This window comes from Diabrotica virgifera, chromosome 9 (genome assembly GCF_917563875.1).
Source record: "Diabrotica virgifera virgifera chromosome 9, PGI_DIABVI_V3a".
Taxonomy (NCBI): Eukaryota; Metazoa; Arthropoda; class Insecta; order Coleoptera; family Chrysomelidae; genus Diabrotica; species Diabrotica virgifera.
This window is the reverse complement of record NC_065451.1, coordinates 35588671-35607272: the sequence shown is the minus strand read 5'-3', so window position 1 is coordinate 35607272 and position 18602 is coordinate 35588671. Positions and strand designations below refer to the sequence as shown.

The 18602-nt window shown below is 30.7% G+C and overlaps 1 protein-coding gene and 1 long non-coding RNA gene across 2 annotated transcripts in view; one reads left to right on the top strand and one right to left on the bottom strand.

The window, feature by feature from the left end:
• LOC114330263 (pyruvate dehydrogenase phosphatase regulatory subunit, mitochondrial) overlaps positions 1–3589 on the top strand; it is a 294720-nt gene extending 291131 nt beyond the window's left edge. The window contains exon 16 of the transcript XR_007700863.1: positions 3440–3589. The gene's annotated coding sequence lies outside the window, so the exon portion shown is untranslated. The remainder of the gene's footprint in view (positions 1–3439) is intronic.
• A 2921-nt stretch (positions 3590–6510) lies between these two features.
• Positions 6511–9684, bottom strand: LOC126892487 (uncharacterized). The gene is made up of 3 exons (XR_007700862.1): positions 9227–9684; positions 8520–8673; positions 6511–6727 (listed from the first exon to the last, which is right to left on the bottom strand). It is a non-coding gene; the product is annotated as an uncharacterized LOC126892487 (long non-coding RNA).
• Positions 9685–18602: the final 8918 nt, after the last annotated feature.

Below are 18602 nucleotides of genomic sequence, written 5' to 3'. Positions count from 1 at the left end.
CAAACTATGCGAGATAAACTGTAAAAAATTTGATGACTAACGTATTTTAAGAAAAAAATGAGAAGTATATTTAACCCCTCATACACAAGAATTTAAATGCATCGTTTTCCTTCTACAATTCATTTTACTATAGTGTTCTTTTTATGTTCAAAAAGTTGGGCGGGTTTAAAGTGAATGGTTTTTGAAAAAAAATAAGATCAAATAATTGCATGAGCGCATTCTTAAATTTTCTTAAAAATTTTTCGTTTTTCTCCATGTAACACGAAAATGATAAGAGATGCCAAAAAAAGATGCCATACAAAAATGTAGGTGTCTTCTAGATAAACATTTTGATTTTATTTTTTATAACAGTATCTCTTATCATTTTCAAGTTACATGGAGAAAAATGAAGATTTTTAAGAAAATTTAAATATGCGCGCTCTATAATTTGATCTTATTTTTTTCAAAAACAATTCATTTTAAACCCGCTCAACTTTTTGAACATAAAAATAACACTGTAGTAAAATGTATTGTAGAAGGAAAACAATGCATTTAAATTCAAGTGGATCAGGGGTTAAATATACTTCTCAATTTTTTTCTTAAAATTCGTTAGTAATCAATTTTTTGCAGCATATCTCGTTTACTTTGAATGTAATCGACATTTAATATTGCTTATTTGAAAGAACTTTTCAAGCACAATAAAAGGTATTGGTATCATTATACACCTAAAATCGACCATTTCCCTGTTATTTCAAGTTGAATACACTGATTTGAGCATGCACCAAAAAAAAAACAAACTCTTTTTACCTACCATATCTCTTTTTGTGTTATAACTAGAAGATTGAAGAAGGAACGAGTCTGCTTGTTTTTTATGAGCTACAAAAATGTTTAATATAATTTTTTTAGTTAGATGCATTGTTTTTAAGGTATTCGCAAAAAACCGTTTGAAAAGGTGTTATATTTCAATGAAAATGGCCAATTTTCAACCACGATCGAATAACTCAAAAAGTATTGAGTTTTCTAAAAAAAAAATTATAGAACAGTTTTTGCTTAGAATTAGGTTCTCTAGCAACTTCCGCAGTTGTTTAACCAAAAAAATTTCCACCGCCGAGAAGGGGTGGGAACCGCCCCCAAGACAAAAGCACACATCGGCATAGAGTAGACTTTGAATTAGGAGATATTTTCAGGCTATTCCTAAAATTTCATTAAAATCCATGCAGTAGTATAGAATTCGGAGGTAATAACCTGTTCTTGCTCTCATTGACTGCCCTATATATTCTTTCACGGTTTTTGCTGTAAATTTTAAAGAACCGCTTGGACTAACATGAAATTTGGCATTCGCATAGCTAACATGTCATAGAAAAAAAGCTATATGGTGCCGATGTGTACTTTTGCCCTGGGGGTGAGTTTCATCCCATCTCGGGGGTGAAAAAATATATGTTCTCGAATATATATATATATATATATATATATATATATATATATATATATATATATATATATATATATATATATATATATATGTAAATCGAATATATGTAAAAAGTTAAGTCTCGAAATGGATAAATTGACTAATTTGAAGCAACTTTTTTTCCATAGAGTTTTTTCACCAAATCAATACTTTTCGAGTTATTTGCAAGTGAATATGTTCATTTTTCAACAAAATAACCACGTTTTTAGACGGTTTTTCCCAAATAACTCAAAACGTAATTCATTTTGTCGAAAAAAATATTCTTAGCAAAACTGTCAGTATTGTATTGTCAGTAACAGCTGTTGATTGTAAAAATGGTAGCCATTTTTTTAAATACATTAAATGTGAATATTTTATACATTTAAGGGTTTTTACCCTGACCAGTGGTTAGATCCCTGGGTTAATTTTTAATATGAGAATGTGTTTGTTCAAAGTTTTCTCTTCATTTGAGGTAGTTACAATTATAAGACGATAGCTCTGATGATGGCATTAAAAATGCTGAAAGTACTTAGCTGATTTTAATAAATTTATTTACACAATCAGTCTTTGAAAACATACACCAGTTCCCGTTTTGATTTATATAGAAGTGTGTATAAGTCAAACAGTATGTTTCTATTTAAAAATTTCTATTGTCGGACACCATTCTTAAATAAAAAAAACCCAATTTATTCATTGATATCTTTGTTTATAGCCCAGTACATGAACGGGAAATTCGGCGAAACGGTGTAATTTTCAGGGGCAACTCCGAATTGCATGAAAATTTGGATTCAGGTTCTACTTACCCTCCACTTCAAAGTTGAAATTGTGCCGTTGGTTGCTTTTACTTGGGGGGTGACAGTCACCCCTTCTCGGGGGTGAAAAAACATATGTTCAATATAAGACCGGAAATGGATAAATTGACTGATTTTAAGTAACTTTTGTTCTATAGAGTTTTTTACGTAAGTGAATACTTTTTGAGTTATTCGCGATGGAAAATGTTTATTTTTCGACAAAAAAAACTACGTTTTCAGACGGTTTTTCGCAAATACCTCAAAAAGTAAATATTTGATCTAAAAAATATTTTTAGCAAAAGTGTAGCCTACAAAAAACCGAAAAAAATGGTGTATCAGTAAATTCTATCAATCGAGTAAAAACAAAGTTGTAGCTCATGAAAAATACCTTCTTATTCGTCTAATTGCAAATCGAATATTTCAAGGTGAAATCACCGGAAAATTAAGCACTTTTCGGGAAAAATCTATTTAAACTTTTTTAAAGTGTTTATAAAAAGCTTTGTTTTAATTGTTAACAAAAGTTTTAGCATTAAAAATAAGCGAGTTACGCTCAAAATAAAGTTGGCCCTCTTTTTTTTTTTGTAAAAAATCATGAAAATCTCACTGTGTTTAGCTCCCCAAATGAAATTAATCGCTACCGCTTTACAAACAATTTACTTACCTATATATTTTTTATATGATCTGTCGATCTCACCGGTTTAAAGTGTTTATTTTTGAAAGGGTTATGATTGAGAAAGCTTGAATGGGTCACTAATCACGCGTGTATGCAAATTTTGAACAGCCATATCTTAACCAATTTTTGTCTTACGGAGAAACAAAATGAAACTAGCATATTTATAATAGCAAAACCTACATTTTTTTACTCTTTAAGATTTTTCTTATCACTAATACTTTTTAAGTTATTTTGAAAAAATGAAATTTTTCAAAAATTTTTAGAAAATTTGTTTTTAATATAAAACGAAATGTTTTTAAAAATAGGCACTTCAAACCAATCAAACTTACAGATCATATAAACAATACACATACAGTTAAAATAGATGGTAAAGCCAAACGATTAATTTCATTTAGGGTGCTAAATAGAGGGAGGTTTTCACGATTTTTTTTATCAAAAAAGGGGCAAACTGTTTTTTTCAGTGTAATTCGTTTATTTTAGATGCTGTGAACTTTTGTAAAAGACGAATAATAAGGTTTTTTTCGATACTTTAAAAATACTGATAAGGTTTTCCCGAAAAACGCTTCTTTCTTCGGTGATTTCGCGTTGAATTATTCGATTTGGAATTAGACGAATAAGAACGTATTTTTCGTGAGCTACAACTTTGCTTCTACTCAATTTGTAGACTTTACTGGTACACCGTTTTTTTCGTTTTTTTATAGGCTACACTTTTGCTAAAAATATTTTTTTCGATAAAATATTTACTTTTTGAGTTATTTGGGAAAAACGGTGTGAAAACGTAGTTTTTTTTTGTCGAAAAATCAACAATTTAAATCGCGAATAACTCAAAAAGTATTGACTTACGTAAAAAAATTTATAGAACAAAAGGTGCTTAAAATAAGTCAATTTATCCATTTTCGGCCTTATTATAAACCCACGTTTTTTACCCCCCGAGAAGGGGTAAATATCACCCCCCAAGTAAAAGCAACCAACGGCACAAATTCAACTTTGAAGTGGAGGGTAAGTAGAACCTAAATCCAAATTTTCATGCAATTCGGAGTTGCCCCTGGAAATTACACTCCAAAACGGTCATTTATTGGGTTATTAACCAATGTACATATTTCGTTCTGATTACAGACTGTGATAACTGCGAAGACGATTATGTAGACTTTTGTCCAAATTGCGGAATATTAGTTGTCCTTCAGGATACTCCCACTCCTATGGGTGTCGAAATGAGGGCCAAGAAAACAGCACCTAAAGGTATCTTGGAGGTGCAACCATCAAAAATTCATGGTTTGGGTCTATTTGCTTTGAGATCTATACACAAAGGTGTGAGACTTGGACCCTTTCAAGGTCAAATAACAAGTGTTGGCATTACCAAGGGATACGCTTGGAGATTGGAGGACGGGAGTTTGGTAAGTCAATATTTTTATGACAGCATTTTAACTGTATAAAATTGTTTGTTAATTAAACGCTTTTCTTTAGTTCAATCGTTTGGGTCAAATTTGTAGACGTTAATTTGGCTGCCTTTTCTTCAATGCAAATTAACGAAAATTTGCAGATATATGCATTCGCGGGAACAATACAAGAATAGTCAATAAAAATTTTGTTTATGTTTATTAATTGTTTAAATAAAAAAAAAGAATGTGTGTGTACTTTGTACGCACGTAAGAAGTTATACTTCTATTACATATTATGTGATTTTAACGAAATTGATATAATGTACTTTAAACAGTTTATTTATATTTTATTTAAATATTAAACTAATTTTAATACTTACTACTTTCCAAAAATTTTTATTAAGACAATACCAAAAGTTTAAAAAAATAAAAGAATAAAACGCACACAAACACATTGAAAAATGCCACAACGAAAAAATGATTTCTGAACGATAATAATTGTTGGCAAAAATTTTAAATACGCATTTTCTGAAAAAAAATTATATAATAAATATACTTACAATCATAAAATGCATAAAAAATAAAAACTTGCATCGGGATTCGAACCCGCGAATTTGGGGACGCTTTAATTCGTAATCGAAGCCTAGACTCCCTCATCCAATTACTCATTATTTGTCATGTGGAAAAATAGGGCAACTGAACGTTTTACTGTTTGACAGTTATTCTGAATTTAAATCAAATTATGTAGTTTGATTTTTGTGGAAGAAAATATTAAAATATAACAAAACAGTAAGAAAACAATATATTAGATGAAGATTGGTAGAACTTTTGTTGGTAATCAAATTAAGCATGTAAATCAAAGCATTACATATGTACCTACTAGATAAATAAATCTACGCCAAAAAATCATAATTTAAAAATAAAAATCGGACCTAATTTCATATTTCTCTCTAAAATCCCCATTCTTGAGAAAATAAATTTATTCCAACCTAATCCAAATGTATAATTACAATATGATTATAATGAAAACTACTTACCAAATTAGAATGAGTTTTCCTTGTCCAAAATAGTCCAAAAGTCCAAAAATATATATGAAAACTATTTAAAAAGGCAGTATAACTATTAACTAACTTTTGTTTGTTGTTTCTTTTCACACAAATTTCAAAACGCAACAACCATAAATAATCAAACCACAGCTTTGCCACAGCCGACATATTGAATAATTTTTGACATGTCATTTGAACATCCAATCAGAACAAAGTTATAATGCGCATGCGCCCGGATCGTAGGTTTTAACATATAAAAATTCACCCTCATATCGCGCGTAAAGAAGTATAACTTCAAAAACGATTTTAATGGCAGATGCTTAAATTCTCTTGTTTTTACAATGTAGAAACTTGAAACTTTTACAGATTGTAACTAATCATATGAATTATACATAATTTCACTTTTTACGTTAATTGTTTACGTTATGCTTCATAAATAAACAATAAAGTTTCAAATTTTTTACCGATTCCGACTACTTTTCATGTTTGTACGTTATGTTTATAAACATCCCTAATAACACAAAACATTCCATGAATGTTCCTAGAATGTACTCACAGGACATTCCAAACATTCCTGGAATGTCCCCAAATGCACACGAATGTCCCTGGAAAGTCCCTGGAATGTGCTGTGTCAGCATTTTAAATATTCTTAGAATGTTCTGTTGGAACATTCCATGAATGTCTACGAATGTTCTTTGGACATTCACAGTATATGTTTTAGACTGAATGTCTTGTTGGAACATTCCATGAATGTTCTTTGGACATTCACAGTATATTTTTTAGACTGAATGTCTTGTTGGGACATTCCATGAATGTTGGAACATTCCATGAATGTTCTTTGGACATTCACAGTATATTTTTTAGACTAAATATCTTGTTGGAACATTCCATGAATGTCTACGAACGTTCTTTGAACATTCACAGTATATTTTTTAGACATTCTCTGAAATATATCGTCAGTGCTGTGACAATACCTCCTATATCTTTTTTCATGAGGTTTGCAGGAGACGAAAAACATTTTTTAAGGTCACCTCCTGTTTGCATACGTAAGTTCTGGCTTGTTTTGTAGTAAATAGATAGTTAAATTTACTGCAAAACAAGTCAAAAAATATATGAAAACAGGAGGTGGCCCAAACAAGTTTTTAGTCTATCTTACAAATCTCATGAAAAAACAAATAGAAGGTATTGTCACATCACTGACGATATGTGGCCATACCAAATAATGCATCCTTGATAAATATAAACATTTTTATTGCAAAAAATCTTTTCATACATTTTTTTAATGTAATTTACTGATATTCCTATAAAAAAATGTGTCACATTTGCTTTGTAAACCTTTCTTTTGCCTTTCATAGCCACATATTCCATTTCCTTCCTGGTTTTTTGTAGACCACTTCTCTCAGCTGATTCTAAAAGAAAATAAAATAAATGGTAATTTTTCTATCCTTTACAATTAACAATCAGAAGAAATATTTACAGGTAATAATATGCATATAATAATAATAATAAATTAAATAATATTTAAATAAACAATAAATAATATTTAATAAAGAAAATAATAAAACATTTTGTATTTTGACAACGACGTCCGATGTGGAAGTAGAAACCATAATAAAGTTATTTTTTCAAGTAAATTCTGGCTTATTTCCCCATTAAAATAGTTACAATAATTACAAAAATGCCACAAAGAAATAGCTTTTTCACAAACTAATAAGTATTTTGTTTTATTATATTTATTGTTTTTATTATTTACTTTAACTTAAGATTATAACTTAATTCTTGTTTTCTATTTCTGATGTTTTTATTTATTTGCATTCAATATTAATCTGTTTTCTTGTATAATCTACTTCGCAATAATTATGTGATATATTGGACTTAAAATGAATTCAAAAATTTTTTGTAATTGGGCAACAATGTCAACTTAGATCTCTGATGTAGATAATGAAGAACAACGGTATCTACAGTTGGAAAAATGAAAGAATAGGGCTTTTCATCAATTGTCATTTGTTTCGAGCTTCTGTCATGTGTCACATAATATTAATATATCTAGTCATATGTCTTTGGTTTGTATCTATTATTGTATATACCAATAACGTATGTCGTAGATATATTAATATTATGTGACACATGACAAAAGCTCGAAACAAATGACTGTGAATGAAAAGCCCTATAGGGCTTTTCATTCACAGTCATTTGTTTCGAGCTTCTGTCATGTGTCACATAATATTAATATATCTACGTCATACGTTATTGGCATATACCCATGATACACACCAAAGACGTATGACGTAGATATATTAATATTATGTGACACATGACAGAAGCTCGAAACAAATGACAATCGATGAAAAGCCCTATACCCATGAACGATCACATCAATCACTTATTTTGTATTTGCTATCTTTTTCTATTTTAGAACAAATAGAAAATGATATAAAAACATTAAAAATAAAAAACTGGAGAAAAAAAGCACGAAACAGATCAGAGTGGAGAAGAATCCTGGAACAGGCCAAGACCCAGAAAGGGCTGTCGAGCCAATGATGATGATGATCTTTTTCTATAGGTAACAAACGTTTGTGATTTATAGAAAAAGACAGCAAATAGGGCTTTTCATCAACTGTCATTTGTTTCGAGCTTCTGTCATGTGTCACATAATATTAATATATCTACGTCATACGTCTTTGGTTTGTATCATTGGTATATGCCAATAACTTATGACATAGATATAGTAATATTGTGTGACACATGACAGAAGCTCGAAACAAATGACTGTGAATGAAAAGCCCTATACAAAATAAGTGATTGATGTGATCGTTCATGGTTATAGGGTTTTTCATTCAGTCATTTGTTTCGAGCTTCTGTCATGTGTCACATAATATTAATATATCTACGTCATACGTTATTGATATAATCAATGATACAAACCAAAGACGTATGACGTAGATATATTAATATATGTGACACATGACAGAAGCTCGAAACAAATGACAATGAACAAAGCCCTATATTGCTTTTCATCGATTGTCATTTGTTTCGAGCTTCTGTCATATGTTATATAATCTGTGTATAATATTAATACAACACGGATTATACGACATATGACAGTAGCTCGAAACAAATGACTGTAAATGAAAAGCCCTATTCTTTAATTTTTCCAACTGTATATTGTAATTGTATTCTTAATTGGGTTAAGCATATTACCTGTGTGATATAAGCTATTGGAACAGCACAGTCTCTCAAACGGTTGAAAGTGAAGTTCTGTCAATATCTTTTTCTAAAAAATGTTTTGAACATACTGCTCTATTAACAAATCTGATCAATACTTCATGCCTTCTTTGCAGGATCTTCTGGAAAGCTAAAAATACAAAATATATGCATTACTGAGCATTATTAACAAATTTTAGTTTTAAATAAAAAATATGATTATTGAACTTACAAAATATTATAAAAAGCAGCTTAGAAATTGTTTATTAGTATAGTCGTTTCCCTAGCCACAACTGGCTAGTGATTTTAGTAGGTAATTTTTTGTTTTTGGCCATTTTTGCCAAAATTACTAACTATTTAGTTATTTTTTTGCCAATTTTACCAAATTGTCAAAATTATTTACTAAAATCACTAGCCAGTTGTGTCTGAGACTAAGTTTAGCGAACCGACTGTACTATTCATACTGTGTATTCATTAGTTTGGTACTATTATAGTGTGTGGTCTACCATCCTGTTTATAAACGCATACATTAGCAAAAACGCAAAAAAAATTTAATTTTACAAATAATCCGTTTGTTATTAACTCTATTTACTATTTTAGTTAGGAATAAGCAAGTTTGTGGCTTATTCGCAATTATTAAAATAATAAATGGATATTTTCTGAAATAGGGGCATGCCTTTGTTTACATATTTGCATATACTAACCTTTGAAACATTATTCCTGCAGATTTTTTATCTACATTGCTTCTGCTACTCCAACTGATTTTATGCACTATATTAATAATACTATTAAAGTTATTATAAAAGTATCCGAATTAAAAAATATTCTTAAAAAGCACAAATAAAAACAAACAACGATCACGCACGGCAAGGTGGCCAAGGCCAAGATGCATGTCAAGATGGCCGAAGCACCGAAGTCTGAAGTGAGGTCATTGGTCGTTTTTAGTCACGTGATGCCCTCTCTAAGCACCATGCACAAATACATGCGCCGTGAATTTGAAAATGAACATATAGGAACATTGGTAGTATGTTCACAGAATGTCTTATGGTAACATTCCACGAATAATTTAATCAGATGTTCACCGAATGTTCCCTAAATGTCCAGGACATTCAAATATTGATAGAACTTTGGTAGTACATTCCTGGAATGTTGTGTGTTGTTAGGGATCCTGAGCGGCGATGATTTTGAACGCTCATATCTTTACGATGTTTATATAAACAGCGGCGCTTATTCGTGTCAAATATCAATACGATACGAAACAAAACTTCAACCAAAACTCGAATTAAAAAAATTCGTGTTTCTAACGTTCTTAGAAAAACCACCGGTAGAGATGTTTTGTGCTACAATTAACATTAGAATTCGTAATTCGCGAGAAATTAACAGGATCTAGGGGAAAGGCGGGCAAAAAGGGGGACCTGCCTAAAACGGGGTACCCCCCCCCCCAAGTATCAATTTGTCGACGCGACAACGTTGTCTACCGCGTGGCAACGTTTTCTTACAACGTTGTTATTGCCTAGAAGACGACCCTATTCTGCACTGATTTGGTGGACGATTTTTAAGTTGTCTTGACGTTGCCTAGGCAACCTCCTGTAAGCAACATCGTTTCGTAAGCGTTGCATAAGACAACTGAAGCGACTATAAAAAGCACCTGCGCGTGCAATAGTTGCTCAAGGAGTCAGACTAGTTATGTTTTTTTACCTATATTTTTAACACCTGTATGGTGAATGCGAAAACCAAAAAGTAAACTGTTTTGACATCGTCTTGGGTATTTAAATTTATATAAATACATAAAGGACTTATTACCTGATGTGAAATTTATAAACGCATCTCAGATTACCGTCAAATATGGATATTTCACCTTTAAAACACACACGCGCTCCTTTTTTTATGACATTTTTGACAAAAATATGCAAATTTAAAAAATCAAATTTTAATATAAATGTCAAAATTTATGTTAAAGATGTTCTCTATAAATTTAATGTATTGATGGTGCTTGCAAAGGTATCAGAAAATGCCTGCATTTTTTATATTCTGTGTGTTCATTTTCTTTACATCCCAAAAATCTCAAGTAAAACCAAAATGGCGCAATAAACAATATTACCAATATTACTAAAAAAATACCTTATAACCAACCTTAGACGGATAAAACAACTTAGAAGTCCAATCGCCAACCAAACCCGACCGCGCCGACTATCAAAACCATTTTAGAACGCACCCTCTTATTGGGCGACAGAAGTCATGTGACTAGTGTCAAAAGTGTATCATTCTCATTAACAGAGTTGCCACATTTAGTAGATTTCTACTTTTTTGGTAGATTTTTGATATTTTTAAAAAAATTCTATAGTTTAGTTTTTAACCAGGAGGAGTAAACTTAAAAGGCAGATTCACGCCTAAGAAAGTCACTAGAATAATAACCAAATACATCTTATTTTTTGGTTGGTCATGTCGGCCCTCAACGGTAATCCATGTTAATCTTATATTATATTAATACGTCGCTAAAGAGTTCTAAAAACGACTGCTTTTTATATAAAAGCAGACTAACAATCATTAAAGGAATAACACAGTTAACACAAAAAATCGCCGGTATAACTTAACTAACCTATGAAATTCCACTAGTGTCAAAATTTGATAAATGTCATTAGTGTCAAAATTTTATAAGAGTGGAGTAAACTTGCCTGCAGTTGGACCAATTACAAACAAGCATTACAGCGCGGTAAATTTGAATCACTTCTCTTGGTTAAAAACAAACCATTAGTAGGCAATATTTTTTAGTAGATTTTTGGTATATATCCATTTTTTTCGAATCATGAGGAAACTATAATAAGTATTTTTGAAAAATTTAAACGCAGAATGAAAGACTGCATTATTTAGAAAAACCAAAACGTTTCTTTTGAACGAGATATTTGGAATTAAAAGTCACACTAAATTTTTTCTTTTTTTCACCCCTGTAACTTATTAAAATAAACATTATAGAAGTTTTCAGGGACTTTCGGTCCTCGGTAATAACGTAATCTTTCTTTGTGCGTTTAAATTTTTCAAAAATACTTATTAGTTTTCTAAGGATTCGCAAAAAATGAAAACATTTAAAATACATTGAACATTTTAACAGACGATTTGCGCCTATCCCCTTAAGTTAGCTGTTGTTTTTATTATAAAAAATCCCAAATATATCCCAAAAATCCTTAAGTATATTTTAGTTTTTGATTTAGTAGATTTTAGCTAAAAAATGGTAATTACCAGTTGATGGTTTGGAATAATTAGGTTTCCAATTTTGTGGAATTTCTCTTGGGACATTTAGGACAGATGTGCATATCACTGTATTACTGTATATTTACATGGCCTAAAAAGAATCTACTGATTTTGTGAAAACAAAACTACTGAAAGAGTAAAAACTGACCTGGCAACCCTGACTCTTCTACTCAACTACAGAGTCGGCCAGGGCGTAAATTAGTTTAGCATTATAACATTTATTTTAAGTCGTTGCGATTGTTGAAAAAACTGAACTGTGATATGTAGTTGTCACAATGGTAATAAATTAGTTGCCCGTATAACTAAAGGTTGTAACATCGTAATGTCAGTTGGCGTAGGGGACGTTGGCCGAAACAACTGAAAATGCTCTCGGCCAACGTTGTATACAGTGCATTTGTTTGTACTGACAACGACAACCAATGCGTCGAAAAATTGCTACTTGGGCCTTTTTTTTCAATATCACTCACTCCATCTATACGACGTTAATAAAATTATATTATAGACGCCTGTTTATGCTTTCTGTCATAAAGAAGATATAATTAACTGTTAGTCGATTGTTGTGAAGAGTACATGTGCGTTTTTGGTTAACCAAGTCATAATATCGGCCGAAAAATAATCCATCGTTAGTATTACTAAAACAATTTATTAATTAATATCATTACTTCCAACTAACAGTGACTGTGTTCTAGAGTATTCGTTTGTCATTATGTTAAAAATAAAAACTTGTAATGATTTAAACAGGGCATAATCTCAAACTCTGCTCTTTGGGCAAAATGGGGTACCAATAGGTAGGGTAAAATGGGGTATCCTTTTTACCATACCTATTGGTAGTCTTTACCCTTTTACCATACCAAGTAAGATAGCCGATGATCAAACCAAATCACAGACGAGTAAGAAATCGCAATTGAATAAAACTAAAAAGTAGAGTCAGATTCAGAAGGCGCAGATAGTGACACTGACTGGTTCTGCGGAAACTTTTATTCAAGTTCCACAGAAGGATGGATAAGCTGATCCAGTTGCCTTAAATGGGCTAAAAATTCATGTGCAGGTGTAGAAAATGAGGATGATGAAGTAGTACTTGTATGCGAATTTTGTCAATAGGCTTTTCTTGGTTTTAATTTGGTACCCCATTTTACCCTATACGACGGGCATAATGGGGCAATTTACATTAGTTTATGTTTTTCCATATAATAAAAAAAACTTTGACTTTTTTTAAATTCAAGTTATATTAATAAATAGTTACTACTATAACAATGATATTTGTCTTATTTTAAGACCTTAAAAGTTACAGATTTTTTTTAAATCCAAATTTAAACCTTAAGTACCCCATGTTGCCCGCCTTTCCCCTACAGTCTACACCGTGCAATAGTAAAGCATTAGAAGAGATGGAGAGACTGTGAAAACTGTAATATGTGTAAATAATGATTTTGATTTAAGAAATGTATGAAGAAATTATAGAAAATGTACAATGTACGTATCATTTGTTGAAATAAATGCAAAAAATCTGTCTATCATACCCATACATCCTTTTTTTAAACATGATGATAGATTTTAACCCGGGAACAGTCGCGCCGTGAGAAAAAATCTCACATTTTATCCTTTTCCGTGATAACTCGATGGAAAATTTTACAACATTGCTTTTCACTCGTATGTGCCTCGAGGAGAGTCATAGTCATAGTAATGGGGGGGGGGGGGTTTTGTTGTTTTTTTAATTTTTTAATTTTTTTGGTGGAAATTATGGCTTTGGTGAGAACCAATTAGCTTTAAAATTGTTAGAAATAAGTATTTTTAACATAACAAGTAAATAAAAAATATTATAAAATGGAAATTTGTTTCAAATTCGTATTTAAATTTGTTTTGTGAGACAGAAATGAGCGCGACTGCTCCCGGGTTAATGTTTGAAAAGTGTAAGACTAAAAAGTAAAAAATTAAAAAATATGAAAACTTTTTTTTAACGCATTTCTTTAGTTACGAGTGACTAAAATTAATAAAAATATTATAAAAAATCAACTAAAAAGCAAAAAATAAAAAAAAAATCAAACTCGAAGGATGATTAAAAAACTGTTAGACAGATTAAATAATTATACAAAAGTCTCACACATTCGTTAAAAAATTGAAAAAATCTAAAGCTATTGATTGCTATAAATTGAAAAAGATAAAGAAAAGTGTGGGGTGAGTTTTCATCGAATAAACGGTTTGAGGATAGAAACTTTTTTACTTTTCGCGCCCCACGCTTTTCTTTAACGAATGTGTTAGATTTTTTCAACTTTTTAACGAATGTGTGAGATTTTAGTATATTTTTAATCTGTCTAGTTTGAATTTTTTATATTTTTTGCTTTTTGGTTGATTTTTTATATTTTTAATTTTAGTCACTCATAACTAAAGAAAAGCGTTTCTTAATTTTTTTTATAATTTTTATGTACTTCTTAATTTTATTCTTATTTATAATGATAGAAACAAAATAACTAAAAAAAGCGTTTCTTAAATTTTTTTTATATTTTATAACTATTTCCCAATTTTATTCTTATTTATAATGGTAGAAACACACTTATTTAATTTAATACATAGTATATCTATTTAAACAATTATACCTGAGAACAGAATCCCCATAAAATTGCTAAATGCAAGAACGGAACGCAAGGAAAAAGACTTGGAAGACCAAAAAAGAGATGGGATGACGAAGTCGCATTATAGTCTAGGCGCCAAAGGGGTCACCGTGTCATATTCAATTCTGATGGACAAACTCAACGGTTTATTATGGATTTTTGGCTGCTGATTACGAATTTCGAGGGGGGATTTCGATCCGAGTGGTCAAACAATTGTTATAAACAATTTAATTGTTTATAAATTGTTTATAAGGCTCTGGCTCATAAACTAAAAGAGATAAAAAAAATGTTTCAAATAAAATTTGTTCCTTAATAAAAAACGAAGAAAAAAACCGTTCACTAAACTTAAATCTAACAATTAGAACTCAAGATATTGTAAAATTAGTGCACAATGCAAATTGCAAATTGCAAAATAAGTATTTTTCGAAGCTTTATCGATCGTAACTCGCCTTCTACGCATGCAAATAAGTCTTAGAACGTGCCGTTTTAAAGCTTAATTAACAGGCTTCCAAACAAAGTTTGTTAAGTTACTTGATCTTCATTTGTTTTAAAGTTATACCCGTTTGAAGTTACAATTTTCTTAAAAATATTGTACATTCATTTGTTTATAAGGGTTTCAAGCAAATTTGAGCTATAAACATTTACACTTTAATGAACAATAATGATAGAAAAACTCAAAAGGAACAATTTGAGGTTACGAAAATGTTCATAAGTTTATTTTTGGCCAAGATGTGGATATTTTAATGGCGCGCGCTATGAGGCGCAAGATCGGCTCACTGCGTAAAGGTTCACGCGCTAACTTCTCGATGCAAATTATAATTTCTATGTATACATACGTTATCTTCATTTTTCATTTTTGAAGATCCTGATAAAATTTTATCATATAATTCTTATAATTAAATCATCATACTGTACCTCGTATCACCTTTCATTATATTTATATTGTCTTCTATTTTTTGCACTAAATGAGAAAAAACATTAAAAACTAATATTTCAGAAGTATAACTAAAAAGTTAGTTGATATTATTTATTAATACTATTTTTACAAACATTTTTTTCATGCATCTGCAAATCTGAATAGAGATATACAGGGAATATCAGCTTTTTTACATCTGCATAAGTTCTTAGCGAAATTTTAACAGTTACATGGTGGTACAAGTCTGTCCCTGTAGGCAGTAAAACTAAAACTTTTTGAGGCTTCAGAGTCTAATTATCTATATGATATCCATATTAAGTGGATCTAGTTCTTTTGCAGCATCATCAAGGCCCGTCAATTGTGTGTATGCCGCCACCTCATAAATGCTCGTTTTATATGCAATGATGATGCTGCAAAAGAACTCGATCCATTTTTATATGGATATCACATATTGGCTCATTTTTATGCATAGAAGCCGAGTTACGATCGATAAAGCGTCGAAGAATACATACTTACTTGACTGTGAGCCAATCTTGCGCCTCATAGCGCGCCATTAAAATATCGACATCTTAGCCAAAAATAAACTTACGAACATTTTCCTAAGCTCAAATTGTTCCTTTTGAGTTGTTTTATCATTATTGTTAATTAAAGTATAAATGTTTATGCCTCAAGTTTGCTTGAAAGCTTTATAAACAAATTAATGTACAATTTTTTTAAGAAAATTATAATTTCAAACGGGTATAACTTTAAAACAAATGAAGATCAAATAATTTAACAAAATTTATTTGGAAGCCTCTTAATTGATCTTTAAAAGGACACCTTATAAGGCTCATTTGCATGCGTAGAAGCCGAGTTACCATCGGCAAAGCTTCGAAAAATACTTATTTTGCAATTTGCAATTTGCATTGTGCACTAATTTTACAATATCTTCAGTTCTAATTGTCGGATTTAAGTTTAGTAAACGGTTGTTTCCTCATTTTTTATTAGAGAACACATTATATTTGAAACATTTTTTTTTTATTTTTTTAGTTTATGGGCCAGAGCCTTATAAACAATTTATAAACAATTAAATTGTTTATAACAATTTTTTGACCGCTCGGATCGAAATCCCCCCTCGAAATTCGTAATCAGCAGCTCAAAATCCATAAGAAACCGTTGAGTTTGTCCATCAGAATTGAAAATGACACGGTGACCTCTATTTGGCGCCTAGACTATTAACAAATATGTAATTTAATGACTAACTTTGTTATTAGTCCAGAAAGCCACTGCGCATCCGCTAGGAAAAATATTCTGATTCGGATTTTTTGCACAATCTTACTCAAAAAGGACCCCTTTTAACAAATTTGCATGTTGCCAGGACCAAAAGTTGGTCAAAAATTTTTTAAACATTTTTTTTTTGGTTTTTCCTAAAATTATTTTTTTTTGCATGGAACAATTTTTTTTTAGGTTTTATGGATCATTCCAAACAGAAAAGGTCTTTAGTGACTTTTCTCTAAGGTTGATAGTTTTTGACATATAAGCGATTAAAAATTGAAAAATTGCGAAGTCGGCCATTTTTAACCCTCAAAAACTATGTGAAAAACTGAAAATTTGAATGTTTCCAAGGTAAGTAGATATTCTTTAGACATCGATTGATGAAATCCCGAAGAGTTTTTTGCAATATAATATTCAAAACTCCTTTGTTTTTTAATTGCTAATCAGGCGTGCGCTACACTATTTTCCACCGTTACATGTGTATACAGTATGGTGCAAATGAAAGGAATAAATTCGTTATTTCGTAAACCGGCGACTTTAAGGAAAAATCCCGAAAGAGGTCGATTTTTATTTTTTTAAGTTATGCTATTGTGGCATATATGGTATACAAGTGACGTCATTCATCTGGGCGTGATGACGTAATCGATAATTTTTTTAAATAAGAATACGGGTCGTGTGCTGGCTCATAAAGGTTCTTCAATTCTCTATTCAGTAATATAAACATTTACATAATTATTTATACAGAGTGTCCAAAAATTTTTTATTAAATTAAATCATTTGGCAAATTGACAAAAACCTTAAATTATTGGACACCCTGTATAAATAATTATGTAAATGTTTATATTACTGAATAGAGAATTGAAGAACCTTTCAAATGAGCTAGCACACGACCCGTATTCTCATTTAAAAAAATCATCGATTACGTCATCACGCCCAGATGAATGACGTCACTTGTATACCATATATGCCACAATATCATAACTTAAAAATAAAAATCGACCTGTTTCGGGATTTGCCTTAAAGTCGCCGGTTTACAAAATAACGAATTTATTCTTTTCATTTGCACCATACTGCATACACACGCAACGGTGGAAAATAGTGTCGCGCAAGCTTGATTAGCAATTAAAAAACAAAGGAGTTTTGAATATTGTATTGCAAAAAACTCTTCGGTATTTCATCAATCGATGTTTAAAGAATATCTATCTACCTACCTTGGCAACATTCAAATTTTCAGTTTTTCACATAGTTTTGAGGGTTAAAAATGGCCGATTTCGCACTTTTTCAATTTTTAAACGCTTATATGTCAAAAACTATCAACTTTAGAGAAAAGTCACTAAAGACCTTTTCTGTTTGGAATAATTCAAAAAATCTAAAAAAAAAATTGTTTCATGCAAAAAAAATTATTTTAGGAAAAAAACAAAAAAAAAACGTTTAAAAAATTTTTGACCAACTTTTGGTCCTGGCAACATGCAAATTTGTTAAAAGGGGTTCTTTTTGAGTAAGATTGTGCAAAGAATCAGAATATTTTTCTTAATAGATGCGCAGTGGCTTTCTGGACTATATCACATATTACTAAATCAAGATCTATTACAAGTTCTTTCATAAAGTTCATATATTTGAACCGCCGAATCCTACTGTCTAGTTCACACTAGTCCGTGAAACTCAAACACAATAGCATATCTTAGTTAAGGGCTAGGGTACAAAAAGTCTAATACGTGTGCAATACACAATAGTAATTTCTTCTTCTTTAGCCCATTTCTCCAGTTTTGTATTTCCGCATTCAATCTTCTATCTTCCTAATATTATTCTGAAGCTATTTCTTTGTGACATTTATGTAATTTATTATTCTAAATGGAAAACAAACCACAATTTAACTTAAAAATGATTTTATTAACGTTTCGACTTCCAACTCGGACGTCGTTGTCAAAATACAAAATATTACAACCCAGATTTTTAGAACAAATAGAAAATGATATAATAATTAACCTTAAAAATAAAAAACTGGAGAAAAAAAGCACGAAACACATCAGAATGGAGAAGAATCCTGGAACAGGC